The 16988-nt window shown below is 44.8% G+C and overlaps 1 protein-coding gene across 1 annotated transcript in view; it reads left to right on the top strand.

The window, feature by feature from the left end:
- Positions 1-627: 627 nt before the first annotated feature.
- The window catches only part of LOC141084037 (tropomodulin-3-like), an 81230-nt gene continuing 64869 nt past the window's right edge, over positions 628-16988 (top strand). Inside the window, exon 1 of the mRNA XM_073568424.1 lies at positions 628-799. The gene's annotated coding sequence lies outside the window, so the exon portion shown is untranslated. The remainder of the gene's footprint in view (positions 800-16988) is intronic.

Genomic DNA, 16988 nt, shown 5'->3' with positions numbered 1-16988 from the left:
CCACCGCCTCACAACCAGGTGCCCACCTGCCCACCACCTCACAACCAGGTGCCCACCTGCCCACCACCTCATAACCATGCCCCACCTGACTACCACGTACCACCTCACAACCAGATGCCCACCTGACCACCACCTCACAACCAGATGCCCACCTGACCACCGCCTCACAACCAGGTGCCCACCACCTCACAACCAGGTGCCCACCTGCCCACCACCTCATAACCATGCCCCACCTGACTACCACGTACCACCTCACAACCAGGTGCCCACCTGACCACCGCCTCCAACCAGGTCCACATCTAACCACCACCTCACAACCAGGTCCCCAACGACAACCTGGTCCCTGCTACACTATAGGGCACACTCCCTATTGCATCTGACCCCGCAGCCCCACTCCTCTGCAGGGGTCGTCTCTCCCATAGACCACACTGACTACATGTCTGATGGCAGTATAGTCTCTGACAGCTTCATCACAGCCAGGTGAGCGCCACAATTCTTGTGCAGACGCCTATGAGCCAGCAGCTTGTGACTACAGAGCACACAGGGGTGACTGCCCGGACAGCTGCCTGCACCAAGGCTATGGGACACTACTATCGCACCCATCATCCTTTACAACTGCGTGAGCAGACATTCCAAGCCGGTGACTCCTCCACACTACAACTCCCGGCGTCCTGTGCGCGCTGGTTTCAGGGCGCGTCTGCGCCTGCGCTCTGCTGCCGGAGCAGCTAGCTCTTGCAGAGTGGATCGGTCAGTGGGTGCTGGCGGCTTCCTGGCTGAGGTGTCGGGCACGTTACACCGGGTAAGGCGCTGCTTCCGCTGCTGTGTACCTGACCTGTGCTTTACGGTTGTGACCGCAGGGGAGAGGGTGGTTTACGGCAGTGGCAGAATGAGCTGCAGCCGGGGGGGACTTGTCCCCAACTTCTGGAGTGTATGAGGAAGTGTGCGGAGGAGACACAGCCCTACCTGCACTGGGAGCTGCAGGCTGGTAGTGGCTGCCTGTGTGACACGTCAGGCTACTGCTCCCTGGTGTCAGCCAGTGGCGTGTGTGTAGTGCTGGTCCTGCTCCAGGGCTGGCACCCTGCTGGGCTCCTTATCAGTATGGGCACACAGGTGAGCGCCCAGCCATCTGGCCCGACAGCACCTAACACCTCTGTGGGGCGATCCCCAGTGCCCACCCTGGGCCCCCACACCCAGCACACCTGTGTTCTCAGGCATCCATTGCCATGTGTGATTACAGCCGGTACGTGTGTGCATGGCATTGCAGAAAGTGCAGCGCTGTCGCATGGCCCCGGAGACCACGGCAAGGTTTAGGCCCCTCAGCCTCGCCCCTATATATAACCATACTGACTATTGACATGTGGGGTAGAGAGGCCATGGAGCTGGTGTCACCTGTGTGCAGGGCATCGTGCGGGCAGCACTCTGCCTCCATTACCTTGAGATTCTGTACAGTTTTACAATCTGTGTCCTTGCAAAATTTCCAGCTAATATTTTAGACAATGAACAAGTTCCACACTCTTACAGAATGGCCACAATGTGAAGACATGGTGTCTCATCTCGGACCCTCGTCCCCTGTGAGCGGTGATGGTCCTCAGGGTCACCAGGCAGACATGAGCCTTCTGTCCATAGGATGGCGCTTCTTACAGCACGCCTGCTGGGCCGGGCACCGCTTTATGTCCGCTTCTGTCCTGCGCCCAGTTCAGTATCTTATATCGCTCCTTTTGAAGTGCGACAAAAATCAAGGTTAGAATAAAATGTCAGGGAGATGGGAACAGGGGGCGTTCTGCTCCAATTTGTGTCCATTGTATGGATTAATGTATTGATTTGAGTTCTGGTGGCTGTCCTATTGAAAGATAAGGCGAGATTCACGCATCTGTGTGAGTGTACCATCCGAAAAAAACAAACTTTTTCTTTTTTTTTTTATAACACTGACCTTCCCAATGTTTTTCCTATTTGCATGTTTCCCTTTCCTCCCTGAAGCAGGTAGACTATCTGGACTTTATCCATTGACTCTAAGCATTTTATCAATTATCAACTGATGAGACCAGGATGGCACTCTGAAGTGCAAGGCCTCCGACCCCCGTAAACGTTAATGCGTTCAGTATTTGGTGAGTTTTTTACCTCAGCATTTGTAATCCAAAACCAGGAGTGAGTGATAAATACAGAAGAGGTGACGTGCTTCTATTATACTTTTCCTCTGACTGTTCCACTGCTGATTTGGCTTATAAATACTGATCTAAAACTCTGAACGTGGCCTAATGGTCAACTCTGAGCAGCAGAATGGATGAGAATAGGACATTAGACCAGAGACTTGAACTCGTGTTTAAAATTGGGTATGGATAAAAGAAACTCTCTGGGTCAGTGTGCTGTCCGAGGAAAAAAATCAGCTAGGACTTTTCACCCGGTTTGTCTTGGCTGGAATGACTCCATGCCCTCTTGCTGCAGGTGCTATTCCCAGACTATTGCAGGGGCACCTAGCGTGTAATAAAAAAGGGTCATTTAGTCTCTGCCATGCCTGTGTAATCAAACATGACCATCTAGAAGTCTGTCAGGGCTCATACAGCAAACACACCATGTAGAACCCAGTATTAGGCTGTAGAAAGAGCAGTCGGTGTTCTTGCGTACCATTGATGTGCATTATGCATCTGAACATTCGTGATCTATTTAACATCTTTTACAGGACAGCACCCACAGCCACCTCTGATGCACTGTAATCAAGCCAGTATAGAGACAGGGAATTGCTGACTGCTTGTTCCTTGGCTGATTATTAGGTTTAAGGCCAACTTTTAACAAGAGGTGTAGACGATTGAAACCACTCCTGTAATGGCTGATTGGTAATAAAGCCTCTTCACACCAGCATGTTCTGCAAGGTGTATATGTAACAAGCTGATGCCCTGTTTGCTGCTGCAACTTCCAATATATTGTTGTTACAGTTTATCCATCCATTCATTCATTCTTTCTCCTAATAGTAAAAGTAAGTTCAGCCATCAGACTTACTGGAGAGACATTTAAAGGAAAAGCATACCAGTAAAACAATTTCAAGTTTATTATTACAAACAGTCATGGTCGAAACTGTTGGCACCCTTGAAATTGTTCCATAAAATGGAGTATTTCTCCCAGAAAATGATTGCAAGTATAGATGTTAATTTCCTTTTGTGTGTATTGCAGCAACACAAAAAAAAAACCACACAAAGTAAGGCAAATTGGGCATAATTTCACACCAAATATGGCCAATATGAAAATAATACTTGAAACCAGATAAATAGGGGAGAAGTTGACTCAGTCTTTGCATGTGTGTCTGTGTGTGTGCAACCCTAAGCATGGAGAAGGAGAAGAGAACTGTCTGAGGACTTGAGAACAAAAAAAAGTTGAAAAATATCAACAATCTCAAGGTTACAAGTCCATCTCCAGAGACCTTGATGTTCCTTGGTCCATGGAGCACAACATAATCAAGAAGTTTAGAACACATGACACTATTGCTTAATCAGAGGATCAGCGGACAGCTGAGAAAAATTGATGAAGGGATACAATGCAGTATAGTCCAGATGGTGGATAAGCAACCCCAATCATCTTGTGGACAGATGAGACCAAGATAGAGGTTTTTGCTAAAGCACATAATTCTGCTGAAAACGGAATGAGGCCTAGAAAGAAAAGAATACAGTACCCACAGTGAAATATGGTGACGGTCCAAAGATGTTTTGGGGTTGTTTTGCTGCCTCTGGCACTGAGTGACTTGGCTGTGTGCAAGGCATCATGAAAGCTGAAGATCACCAAAGGATTTTGAGTCACAACCTAGTTCCCAGTGTCAGAAAGTTGGGTTTACTCAGGGCTGTGGAGTCGGCAAGCCAAACCTGCGACTACGACTCCTCAATTTCCCTTCCACCGACTTCGACTCCAACATATATTGCTTATATTTAAGTGAAAAATTTATTGTATTAATCATTTTTATGATAGAACATAATATCTATTTATTGGAATACAACTTTAGAACACAACTGTAATAAATTGTAAATATGTAATACACTATGTAATATCGATTACATATATATATACAGTGCCTACAAGTAGTATTCAACCCCCTGCAGATTTAGCAGGTTTACACATTCGGAATTAACTTGGCATTGTGACATTTGGACTGTAGATCAGCCTGGAAGTGTGAAATGCACTGCAGCAAAAAAGAATGTTATTTCTTTGTTTAATTTTTTTTTAAATTGTGAAAAGTTTATTCAGAGGGTCATTTATTATTCAACCCCTCAAACCACCAGAGTTATGTTTGGTTCCCCTAAAGTATTAAAAAGTATTTCAGGCACAAAGAACAATGAGCTTCACATGTTTGGATTAATTATCTTTTTCCAGCCTTTTCTGACTATTTAAGACCCTCCCCAAACTTGTGAACAGCACTCATACATGGTCAACATGGGAAAGACAAAGGAGCATTCCAAGGCCATCAGAGACAAGATCGTGGAGGGTCACAAGGCTGGCAAGGGGTACAAAACCCTTTCCAAGGAGTTGGGCCTACCTGTCTCCACTGTTGGGAGCATCATACGGAAGTGGAAGGCTTATGGAACTACTGTTAGCCTTCCACGGCCTGGACAGCCTTTGAAAGTTTCCTCCCGTGCCGAGGCCAGGCTTGTCCAAAGAGTCAAGGCTAACCCAAGGACAACAAGGAAGGAGCTCCGGGAAGATCTCATGGCAGTGGGGACATTGGTTTCAGTCAATACCATAAGTAACGTACTCCACCGCAATGGTCTCCGTTCCAGACGAGCCCGTAAGGTACCTTTACTTTCAAAGCGTCATGTCAAGGCTCGTCTACAGTTTGCTCATGATCACTTGGAGGACTCTGAGACAGACTGGTTCAAGGTTCTCTGGTCTGATGAGACCAAAATCGAGATCTTTGGTGCCAACCACACACGTGACGTTTGGAGACTGGATGGCACTGCATACGACCCCAAGAATACCATCCCTACAGTCAAGCATGGTGGTGGCAGCATCATGCTGTGGGGCTGTTTCTCAGCCAAGGGGCCTGGCCATCTGGTCCGCATCCATGGGAAGATGGATAGCACGGCCTACCTGGAGATTTTGGCCAAGAACCTCCGCTCCTCCATCAAGGATCTTAAGATGGGTCATCATTTCATCTTCCAACAAGACAACGACCAAAAGCACACAGCCAAGAAAACCAAGGCCTGGTTCAAGAGGCAAAAAATCAAGGTGTTGGAGTGGCCTAGTCAGTCTCCTGACCTTAACCCAATTGAAAACTTGTGGAAGGAGCTCAAGATTAAAGTCCACATGAGACACCCAAAGAACCTAGATAACTTGGAGAAGATCTGCATGGAGGAGTGGGCCGAGATAACTCCAGAGACCTGTGCCGGCCTGATCAGGTCTTATAAAAGACGATTATTAGCTGTAATTGCAAACAAGGGTTATTCCACAAAATATTAAACCTAGGGGTTGAATAATAATTGACCCACACTTGTATGTTTAAAATTTATTAAAATTTAACTGAGCAACATAACTTTTTGGTTTGTAAGATTTATGCATCTGTTAATAAATCCTGCTCTTGTGTGAAGTTTGAAGGCTCTAACTTATTTGCATCTTATCAAACCTGCTAAATCTGCAGGGTGTTGAATACTACTTGTAGGCACTGTATATATATCACTATGTAATAAACTATGTAAGTGGCAAAAAACAGTTTTCAACAAAAACATACTAAATAACATTTGTGCAGTCTATGAATTTGTTCTAAGAAATAGAATTGCCTCCATCAGATCATCCTTCATAGATGACCTAAAATCTGACCTAATAATTTTAAGGCCAGAGAACAACCTCTCTACACTAACTTGGGTTGGAGGCAAAGCCGTAACCACATGGGCAACATCTCTAACAATTTCCAAGTATAAAGGAATTGCCTCATGTACAGTCAGTTTTGATGAACGGTTGAATTTTTCTTTTTCTTTGAGAGCAAGTGAAAAACTTTGCTGTAATATGGTCAATCTGCTTGCTATAGGAGACGGAGTGAAATCTTTTTCATTGCAGCAACGCTTTGCCTGCTCCATATCATCCAAATACTTGTCAAAGTCAAACTCCTCATCTGATGAGGATGAAGATATGGCAGCAGTAGCACTGCCAGGACCCAAGTCCTCTTGCGCCTGGTAGTCCTCCTGTAGGCCACTCCTCCTAACTGCTACCTCAGTCAGAGCTTCTTTTCCTTTAGTAAGCTGTTGATCATCAAGCAATATACGATGACTTGGTTCCACATAAACAGCTGCCAGAAAAATTTTATTTTCCAAAAGCTGTCTCTCTCCATTTCATTGAAGCAGAAATGCCATCTGCGATTAAATCTCCTCTTTGGGACAGGCAAAATAGCAAGTTCTTCCACTCCCTTATGAAACTGCCAGGAGTTAAATCCTCAGCTTGTAATTTTTTAGTCACGGTAAATAGGTGATTAAGCAATTCCTTCAATTCAGCCACCTGTGTCCATTGACCTTCATTTAGGGTTACATGAGGGTTCGCCATATCTATAAGAAACGGTTTTAGCCAAGATCAAAACTAGGGGGGGGGGGGGGGGGCAGAACCTCATACTGCACACCTCAGCTGCTGCAGAACCTTATACTGGGCGTCCTTTTGGGCAGCTATGAGGTGTACCTGACTGGTGCTAAAAAAAAAAAAAAGTGTTAGTCTGTGTGCTACCTGGCTTTCATTCTTTTTGGTACAGATAAGATATGGATAGACAGATATGGATAAATGGATAGAGCTGATTTCTAATCTGCTTTTGCTATTGAAAACATTATCTATGAGCTCAAAAACTTTTCAGGTGATGCGGTTTTTTAAAAACCTGATCTGCTTTTGCAACTGAAAAACGTATCCTCAAAAAATGCTGTGTGTGAATGTAGCCTTAGATCAGGAATAGAACAGCCATTTATAGGACATTTCATAACTTTCCCAAATTCCTATGAAAAAATATTCTGCACATTCTGCATTGAACTACTGTACCCAACTTATTATATATTTTAGGAGTCGGACCATTTTATACCGACTCCAGCTCCGACTCCACCAAAATGAGCACCGACTCCACAGCCCTGCTTCCTATGGCATCGTGCCACATCTTTCTGCATGTGCGCAGCACCTTGTGTGCGGCACGATCCATTCTGTGCTGTTCTGAGTCATTATGAAGAAATTCTTAGCAGTTATTTGTTTCTGATCCTAATTAACTAGTGACCTCACCCTACTGTTTTGGAATTTTTCAGTCTCTTTGATGAGATTTTCTCAGTGCTGTTTGTTGATATTGCTCAGTGCCGGGACACGCAGCTGTGGGATCAGCCGCGGAAACGTCTTCTGATATGCCTGTAAGTCTTTATAATGGGGTGATACAGGTCCCAGAAGCCAGGAATTTTCTCCTGAATGCTAATTTTTGGGTTGTCTTCTATCCTATTTATAATTTTGAATCTAGATTTAAAATATATGGAGAAAAAGTAATGAAGCAAAAAAACAGTTTGCCATTCACAAAATCTCCATTCTGGAGAAACAGGTTTACCTCTGTGGCTGCTTACTTTTGCTCACCGGGTGTACGTAATGGACTTGTGTATGTTAGTCTTTTCTCTTGTTGGCCACTGACGACAGTTTGGAGGATCCTTTTGTGATCCTTTCTACTTTTTCTAAGTCTGTCTGCGTATAGCATAAGACGCTCTGCGCCTTTTATTCTGTGACCTAGGAAGTATAATATCTTGTAAACATCTTTGTTTTATTATTTTTTTTTAAAGAACTTGAAGTTCTAGGGGAATGCACAGGTGCGCGAAGCTCTGAGAGCCTTCTTACAAGTGGAACAGGTTTTGTGCTTTGTCTTAGGGTACCGTTACACTAAGTGATGCACCAGCGATCCCGACAACGATATGGATCGCTGGTGCATCGCTAAGGCCGATTTCACATTTGCCTTACAGGCCGCAGCGTCGGCCTGCGCACGGCCGCCGCTAAGCCCCCCCCCCCGCTGCGCCTCCGGCGGTAGCTCCGCCTCCGGGCGCATGACGCTGCATGCGTCCCCTATCTTTATCACTGAGGACGCAGGCCGTGCGCAGTATGCGTTTGGCGGCGCCTGCGTCCTTTTGACGGTGCGCCGACCAGCGCTAAACGCAACCTGTTGCAATTTGGTTGCGCTCGGCGCACCGTCAAAAGGAAGCAGGCGCCGCCAAACGCATACTGTGCACGGCCTGCGTCCTCAGTGATAAAGATGGGGGACGCATGCAGCGTCATGCGCCCGGAGGCGGAGCTACCGCCAGAGGTGCGGCAGGGGCGGGGCTTAGTGGCGGCAGGTGCTGCGGCCTGTAACGCAAATGTGAAATCGGCCTAAGTGGTTGCTAGTGAGCTGCCACACAGGCAGATCTCACCAGCGACATAGCTGCGGTTGGGGGTCGCTACTTACCTGTCAGATGCGGCGATCCTGACGTCCTCCCGCCCGCGTCCACACGTCGCTCGTCGGCGCCACAAGAAGCCCAGCAGAAAGCGCCCGACGAGAAATGGTCCAGGACGTTCTCGCACGATCAGCGACACAGCAGGGTTGCCGGTCGGAGGTAATTGTCACATGTAGTGATATCGCTGCTACGTCACAAAACCAGTGACGTTACAGCGATATTGCTAGCGATATCGCTATGTGCAACTGGCCCTTTATAATAAAGGGATTCATGCTTTTCTGTAGATTATGAAAAAAATGTTCATATGGCAAGAATTAAAGGAGTATTTCAGTCTACAGAATTTAACTATCCACCTGATGGGTAACAGATGTAAATGGGTGTAGGTCTTATTGCAATAGAGGTTTGGTTGATCCCACTGAAATTGTCAGTTTTGGCTGGATTTAAAGGGAACCTGTCAGCTGTTTTGGCCGATGTAAGATGCAGCCACTGCCTTTCAGGGCTTATCTACAGCATTCTATAATGCTATAGATAAGCCCCCGGTCCGACCTGAACGATAATAAAAATAATTTTTACTATACTCACCTGGGGGGGCGGTCCGATCCGATGGTTGTCGCAGGTCCGGGTCCTCCCTTCTTTTTGCGACGCCGCCCTCCTGCTTGCTTCATGGCTCCCCGGCATCGCACTCCTGCGCAGGTGTACGTCTAGCTGGGCACATGTAAGATCTGTAGCTTGAGATCTGTTCTCGTAAGAGCTATTTCAAAATTCCGTGACAATCGGTCTGATGTAGGATTGCAATGCACGGGCTGGACGCACATTTCATGACCTGAGCGTGACAACTTCATAGAATAATATGAAGCTATCACACTCGGGTCAGGATATGTGCCGCCAGCCGATGCATTGCGTTCCTACGTCAGAACGATTCTCACAGTCCTAAGTAGTAATGAGTTCTCTTTTTCTACTCCGCCATATTTTCAAAACAATGAAATTAAAGGCAATGCTGGAGACTCCAAAGCAGATGTGAATAGATAGTTGCAACCACAAATCCTACCTGTGTCATAATGAAGCAGCCAGCTTCATAGAAGACAAGTAGATGATGAGCTTTACCCGTGGGGTAGTGGCTTAAACTCTTGGGGCCCAAGATTTTCACATCAGGATTCTGCCATAAAATGCCTTGAAATGTTTCTACATTTTTGGCAACATGTAACAAATAACAAATTTGTTTGCAACCTTTGGCTTTTTAACGCCAGTCCTATCAGAGTGTGTTGAGCTGGGGTGTAGCGAAGCAAATAGTAAAAAATTATGCCAGAATGGACTGACTAAAGAAACAGAGGAGAACCTTGCCTGTTTGTAAGAGGCGCCTAATTCAGAAGCTGTCAGCGACTTATCTCCAGGGAGAACACAAGGATCGGCTACTGAAATTCAGCAGGCTAGATCTTTCTCTCTCCTGACGTTATCTCTTTAGGAGTCCCAATATACATCACTCTGTCTGATCATGAGGACATTTAGACACTGTCCACCCGTGAATGTACATTTTCATGAGTTACTTTTTTATGAGAAGAGCATTAATCATTGAAAATTGTAATCATATAATCTAATCACACCCCATAATTGCACATCAAATCTGCATGTGTTACATGCATTACTCTGCGGATTTCACCCATGATGCTACTTTAAAAGGGGTAAAATCTGTGCTAACCATCTGCACTGCGGGTCAATTTCTCTGGAAAATTACAGCAGCATGTGGATGAGGTATCTAAAGCGTTCTGCAAGACATGAACAAGCCATTAGCTATGTAGAGTTTTGATTTTTTTTGTTTTAACGTTTCATTGACCAGCGTCGGACACTTACCAGCACATGTTCACGTTGTTACATGTTCTTTTCAACTGTTGACTTTTCATAGAACCGATTAGAATTTGATGTAACTTAATTTATGGAGAAAACTTTGGCTGAATAATCTGTCAATGCTGCAGGATTTGTGTTAACACTATACATGCCATAACCTCTCTTTACCGCAGCGGGTCACAAGCTCCTCACTTCTAGAAGACCTTTCATCACCGATGAGTCTAAGCTGTAATTTGCCTCAGAATGCATAGCGAGCGGGTGATGGTCCTCAGATGTGTCGGCTCCATATTTTTTATCCTGAAGTCATAGGGCTCCATTCCTTGTTCCTGGAATGAATTGAGAGCATTTTCCATCGAACAGCTGGAAATATTTCTGAACAGACAGAGGGAAGCTGGAATGTGATTAATATCAGCTTGTGGACTCCCCTCCGGTTTCCATCTTCTATCCTACTGATGATTTACAGGAATGGAAACATGGCAAAAAATTATAGGTGATAAATGCCCTAAATGCAAAGTACTGGAGGCCCCGAGTCCTGGCATTTATAGAGCAATTACATAGATTTTGTGCATTCATTTTTACGTGTGTATTAAAAAGGCAGCCCTTGTAGGTGCCATTACAGAGGTTGACCCAACAAGACCACCCCGGTATGTAGTTCTGTTAGGGTTTATGGATGAGGGGTGAGTGGAGAGCTATTGAGAAAGCGTGGCTCTTTAAGGCTGGTCAGTTTAGATCAATTATTTTTATGATGTTCACTTCTCTATTATAGAAGTAAATGGGTAAGTAATATATACCCTGCTGTCCTTGCCCTCTCACTCTATGGAAATCCCTATGTAGAGGTCAGCATTGAGCATTGTATGCGTGAACATGGCCTTAAAGGGAATCTGTCAGCATCATCAACTCTAAACCATTTATATGGGCATTAAGGTCAGTCAAAGATAAACATATTGGTACCTTCATATCCGCTATCCATTACTTCAATCTGGACAAAGCCACGATTTTAACAGGCATTGTTCGGCCCAGAGCACATACCGGTAACAAAATTCTGCCTCCTGAGGTTATTTGCGCCCATAGCGCCTTCCTCTCTGTTACGTTTTATAGCTCAATGTGTCATCAGGAGCAAGCCAGGAAATCTGTCGCCTGCGTAAATCGCTGCTCTCCTTGCTTCCACACACTAAGGTGTTCTACTTCGGGCACTGGCTTCAGAGTTCTTTCTCTTCTAGGCCCATTCCATGGCTGCATACTGATTCGGTTGCATAAATTGTGGATTTCTCTGGATTCAGGCAACAGGTATAGGATGTAGAGGTACCAATGCGTTTTTCATTCACTTACGTACATGCGTATATAAACAGCTTGGAGGGGTTGATCTTGCCGACAGATTCCCAATAAGGTTTTATAAATACGAGGTTTTAAAAAGGAATTGTTTCTCACTTTGATGGACTCTGGCTATGTGCTACTTGATCTGTTATTTGTATAGTTGACATTTTCTTGAACCGGTCAGATGCAGCCCAACTTGGTGATTACGACTGAGTGCTATTGTATTTTGAATACATACTTGTATTTCGAGGACATGGTGACGTTGAGGGGCTCATTTAGCATTTGGAGTACAGATGATGGCAGGAAAAGGGTCATCGCCTGTCTCTTCCTCTGAGTGTTGTGCTTATCAGAATAATTTCCTACTAGAGTTAGGCCATGTTCGCACCACCGTATATCACGGTCCGAATACAGACCGCAAAGTTCAGACTGACTGTGTGTCTTAGATTTCAGGCTCATAAAAGGCTGTAAGTTCGGGGTCCAGAGACTCGCCTGCAGAACAGGGATTGTGGTCTCTATACGGTCTATAAAATAGGCTTGTGTGAACCCGGCCTTGGTGACACAGGTACTGAGGTGAGCCTTTTACTGCCATCATCTGTAGTATGTACATTCGATATCAGTGTAGCTACCAGCAGGGAAATAGACTGGGGGAAGGAGGGCTTTGGAAGACACTTCCAATTTATTTATTTTTTTTTAAAAGAGGAATGATGACAAATCCCATAATGGTGATTTGCAATTTTTCCATGGTGGACAGAAAATCTATATGGCTTAGTTTCTCATTAAAGGTAATGGAAGTGACAAAAACCGTCTAAATCTGTGTTTTAAAGACCTGGGATCAGACTGTAAGGGATCTTTTTTATGGGCATGAGTTATATGGACTGCTACTGATGTAACCATTGACTTCTGAAACGGTAACTGGCACCATGATTTGTTACATGTGACTTTCATTACTCACATGGAAATTCTCTTTGGCTACCAGGATTTGCTAGTGAATGTGTTGCTTCGGGCAATCATCCTGATTCTAGACGTCATTAGTATTCAGGAGCGAAGTGCACAATGACTGCAGAAACCTAACTGATTTCTATAGGCACTTACCCACTTTCAGTTCTAATTGTGTACATTGTACGTGTTTATTGTTCCTGTCAATTGGGTACAAGAAGCGAAACCTCTAAGAATAAGGTTTTTGTGAATTGATAAGAGCATTCCCTTATTTCTTTGTACAATGCTTTGTCATCTTTGAATAGAAATATGAGCTAGATGACTATATGACCAGGAGCTGTATTAATGCCAGCAGCATGGTCGGATACAGTCAAGACAAAGCTGCCATATATTTTCTCATGAAAATTAAACTTTGATAAGTTTCCTGCTTTGTCCTGATAGATTAAAGGGCATGTCACACTAAGAGATATCGCTAGCAATATCGCTATAACTAGTGACGTTATAGCAATATTGCTAGCGATATCTCTGTGTCTGATACTTACCTCCGACCGGCTTCCCCGCTGGTTATTGCTGATCGCGCGAGAACGTTCAGGACCGCTTCTCGTCGTCAGCTTCCTGCGGCGCTTCCTGTTGTGAGAACGAGCGACGCATGGAGCCGGGCGGGAGGACGCAGGATCGCCTGGTGTGACAGGTAAGTAGCGACCCCCGTCCCCAGCGATGTCGCTGGTGAGATCTGCCTGTGTGGCATCTCACTAGCGACCACTTAGCGATGTACCAGCGATCCTGACCACGTCATATCGCTGGTCGGGATCGCTGGTACATCGCTAAGTGTGACAGTACCTTAAGTCTTGTCTTCCTGTTTTACTGCCATCTCAGTGCAGTTTTTTTTCCTAACAGTAAAAAAAACACTATTAAACGGAACCTGTCACCCCCCCAGGGCGTTTTTAACTAAAAGAGCCACCTTCAGCAGCAGGGCTGTGGAGTCGGAGTCGGTGCTCATTTTGGTGGAGTCTGAGTCAGTATAAAAAGGACCGACTCCTAAAATATATAATAAATTGGGTACAGTAGTTCTATGCAGAATGTGATGAATATTTTTTTCATAAGAATTTGGGAAAGTTATGAAATGTCCTATAAATGGCTGTTCTATTCCTGATCTAAGGCTACATTCACACACAGCGTTTTTGCTGCGTTTTTTTGAGGATGCGGTTTTCAGCTGCAAAAGCAGATCAGCTTTATAAAAACCGCATCACCTGAAAGGTTTTTGAGCTCATAATGTTTTGAATAGCAAAAGCAGATTAGAAAAACGCTACACAAACTGACATGCTCATTCAGCCCAAAAATGGATCCTCACAAAACATTGTGTCTGAATGTCATATCGTGAAACCCATTGACTTTGCTGGGATGCCCAGAGTCACTGCATTTTACTGCAAAAAACGGTTCCGCAAAAACGCTGTGTGTGAATCATGGCCGTAGCCAGCGAGGGGCAGGGGGGGCGGCTGCCCCCCCTAGAAGCAGGGGCACGCACCTATCAAAACTCGTATGCTACAGTGCTCCCATCCTGCACCGACTCCAGACTGCAGGGGGCAATCTCCCCTCCTCTGTCCTGTCTTCTGCCGTCTTCACCAGAGAGAGGAGGGGGAGGGGTGCCTGCCCTGCACAGGATCAGATTCCTGGGCCCCGAGCTGGAGAAAGTGAGAAAGTTTTGCACACGCTGCAGCTGGCAATAAGAGAGAGTCTGCAAGAGGGACATGCTGGAAATCTGATTGGAAAAGTGAGGAAATTGGTTATTTCTGCCGGAACCCCTAAATTTGATTCCATCTTGAAGAGACGTGCTGGGAAAGGGCAATTGTCGATCAAGCCACTTGGTGGGGCAGCACTTATTTAATGATTGAGCGATTGCTTCAACTAAAACCATTTCTTATAGGTATGGCGAACCCTCAAGTAACTCTAAATGAAGGTCAATGGACGCTGGTGGCTGAATTGAAGGAATTGCTTAATCACCCATTTACCGTAACTAAAAAATTACAAGCTGAGGATTTAACTCCTGGCATTTTCATAAGGGACTGGAAGAACTTGCTATTTTACCTGTCCCAAAGAGGAGGTTTAATCGCAGATGGCATTTCTGCTTTAATAAAACGGAGAGAGACACAGCTATTAGAAAATAAAAAAATTTCTGGCAGCTGTTTATGTGGACCCAAGTCATCGTATACTGCTTGATGATCAACAGCTTACTAAAGGAAAAGAAGCTCTGACTGAGGTAGCAGTTAGGATGAGTGGCCTACAGGAGAGGACTGCCAGGCGCAAGAGGACTCGGGTCCTGACAGTGCTACTGCTGCCATAGCTTCATCCTCATCAGATGAGGAGTTTGTTTTTGACAAGTATTTGGATGACATGAAGCAGGCAAAGCGTTGCCGCAAGGAAAAAGATTTCACTAAGTCTCCTATAGCAAGCAGATTGACCATATTTCAACAAAATGTTAAATTTGTTCTCAAAGAAATAGAAAAATTAAACCGTTCATCAAAACTGACTGTGCACGAGGCAATTCCTTTATACCCGGAAATTGTTAGAGATGTCGCCCATGTGGTTTTGCCTCCAACCCAAGTTAGTGTAGAGAGGTTGTTCTCTAGCCTTAAAATTATTAGGTCAGATTTGAGGTCATCTATTTCTTAGAACAAATTCATAGACTGCACAAATGTTATTTAGTATGTTTTGTTGAAAACTGTTTTTTTGCCACTTATATAGTTTATTACATAGTGTATTACATACTGTATTTACAATTTATTACAGTTTGTGTTCTAAAGTTGTATTCCAATAAATATATATTATGTTCTATCTAATCTTGATTATTGTGTCATAAAAATGATTAAATGTTTGATGTTCACATTGTACTACAATAAATTTTTCACTTAAATATAAGCAATATATGTTGGAGTTGGTGGAAGGGAAATTGGTGGAGTCGGAGTCGCAGGTTTGGCTTTGCCGACTCCACAGCCCTGATGCAGAAAAACCCCCTGTTTGGGAGAGAAGAACAGACAATTCGCGGCGCCCTAAGTGCGTAAACACAATATTGTAGTCTTTAAAGGGTGCACAATTTTATGCACTCACCTGATAGAAGACTAATATAGCTTTGGATTATGTATCCTCAAAAATCCTTCCTTTTGGGATACTTATTTGTACTGTGTTTTTATGATACCTGATGAAGTTTATACACTGTATCCGAAACGCGTCGTATCTTTTTAACCTATGAAATAAAAAAATATGGAATATCATCTTTGGATGTGAGTCCTGGGAAGCGCTGCCGTTTATGGGCTGGATGTGTTTTTCTTGATTTCCTCAGCCCTGATGTAAACCCAACTTTCTGACACTGGGAACTAGGTTGTGACTCAAAATCCTTTGGTGAGTGGAGTCGGAGTCGCAGGTTTGGCTTACCGACTCCACAGCCCTCTTCAGCAGCACAAAGGCTGCATTCTGTGAAGGTGGCTCTTCTGTTTCTGACCCCCATTAACGGCGAAATATTGACTTTTATAACTAGGTCCTCATACCTGGAATCAGTCATAGTTTTGCTCCTTTGGTGGCGTTTGATGAACTGAACTGCAAGTGAATCGCTCAGCTCATCAGACACTGCCAAAGGAGGAAAACGAAAGAGGAGGAGGGAGATGGAGGCAGGTGACGCTAAAGCTGTTCAATGCGCAGGTACAAGATTCCCAGCCCCGCAGTGTGAATACTTCATAACACACTGCGGGGCGGGATCAGGGGACTCCAAAACACACAGGCTTGATAGCCTGATGTCAGTTCTCGGGCAGCGTGCACTGCGCATGCCCAAGAACTGTTGGAACAACGTAGACGCCCTCCGGCATCCAGCACAGTAGGAGGCGGTGTCGGACGCTACAGGGGGGTTGATGGACAGCTGGGAGAGGGCTTATACAGAGGGACACGCCGTACCTCTCCAACTGATTCCAGGTATGAGGACCTAGTTATAAAAGTCAATATTTCGCCAATAATGGTGGTCAGAAACGGAAGAGCCACCTTCACAGAATGCAGCCTTAGTGCTGCTGAAGGTGGCTCTTTTAGTTAAAAACGCCCGGGGGGGGGTGACAGGTTCCCTTTAAATAGGAGAGATATGAACTGTTCCGTAACATCTATGGATGTGATATTATCCTGTGAAATTGCGTAATTTCCAAATCTTGCAAAACTAAAGGGTGGTTTCCAGCTTTTAGATTTGTCATAGTCTGTATATTAGACTAATGTTGGCTGAACCAGCCGATAGCGACAGGTTTGGCCCACAGTTTGTGTATAGGGTCAACGGCCGACTTATGGTCAGGAGATATGTTGATTGCTCGTTTACACTGGCTAATTATGGAGATTGAGTGTACTAAAGAACACTCATTACCAGGTGAAACTATTTTTAAGCATGCTTAAGAATCATTGCTCTCATCACCATGTACAGTGGGCACGGAAAGTATTCAGGCACCTTTTACATTTTTCACTCTTTGTTTC

The sequence above is a fragment of the Dendrobates tinctorius genome, unplaced genomic scaffold, assembly GCF_039654945.1.
Source record: "Dendrobates tinctorius isolate UK_male_01 unplaced genomic scaffold, ASM3965494v1 ptg000022l, whole genome shotgun sequence".
Classification (NCBI taxonomy): domain Eukaryota; kingdom Metazoa; phylum Chordata; class Amphibia; order Anura; family Dendrobatidae; genus Dendrobates; species Dendrobates tinctorius.
The sequence above is the reverse complement of the archived record's forward strand: the minus strand, read 5'-3'. Positions and strand labels throughout refer to the sequence as shown.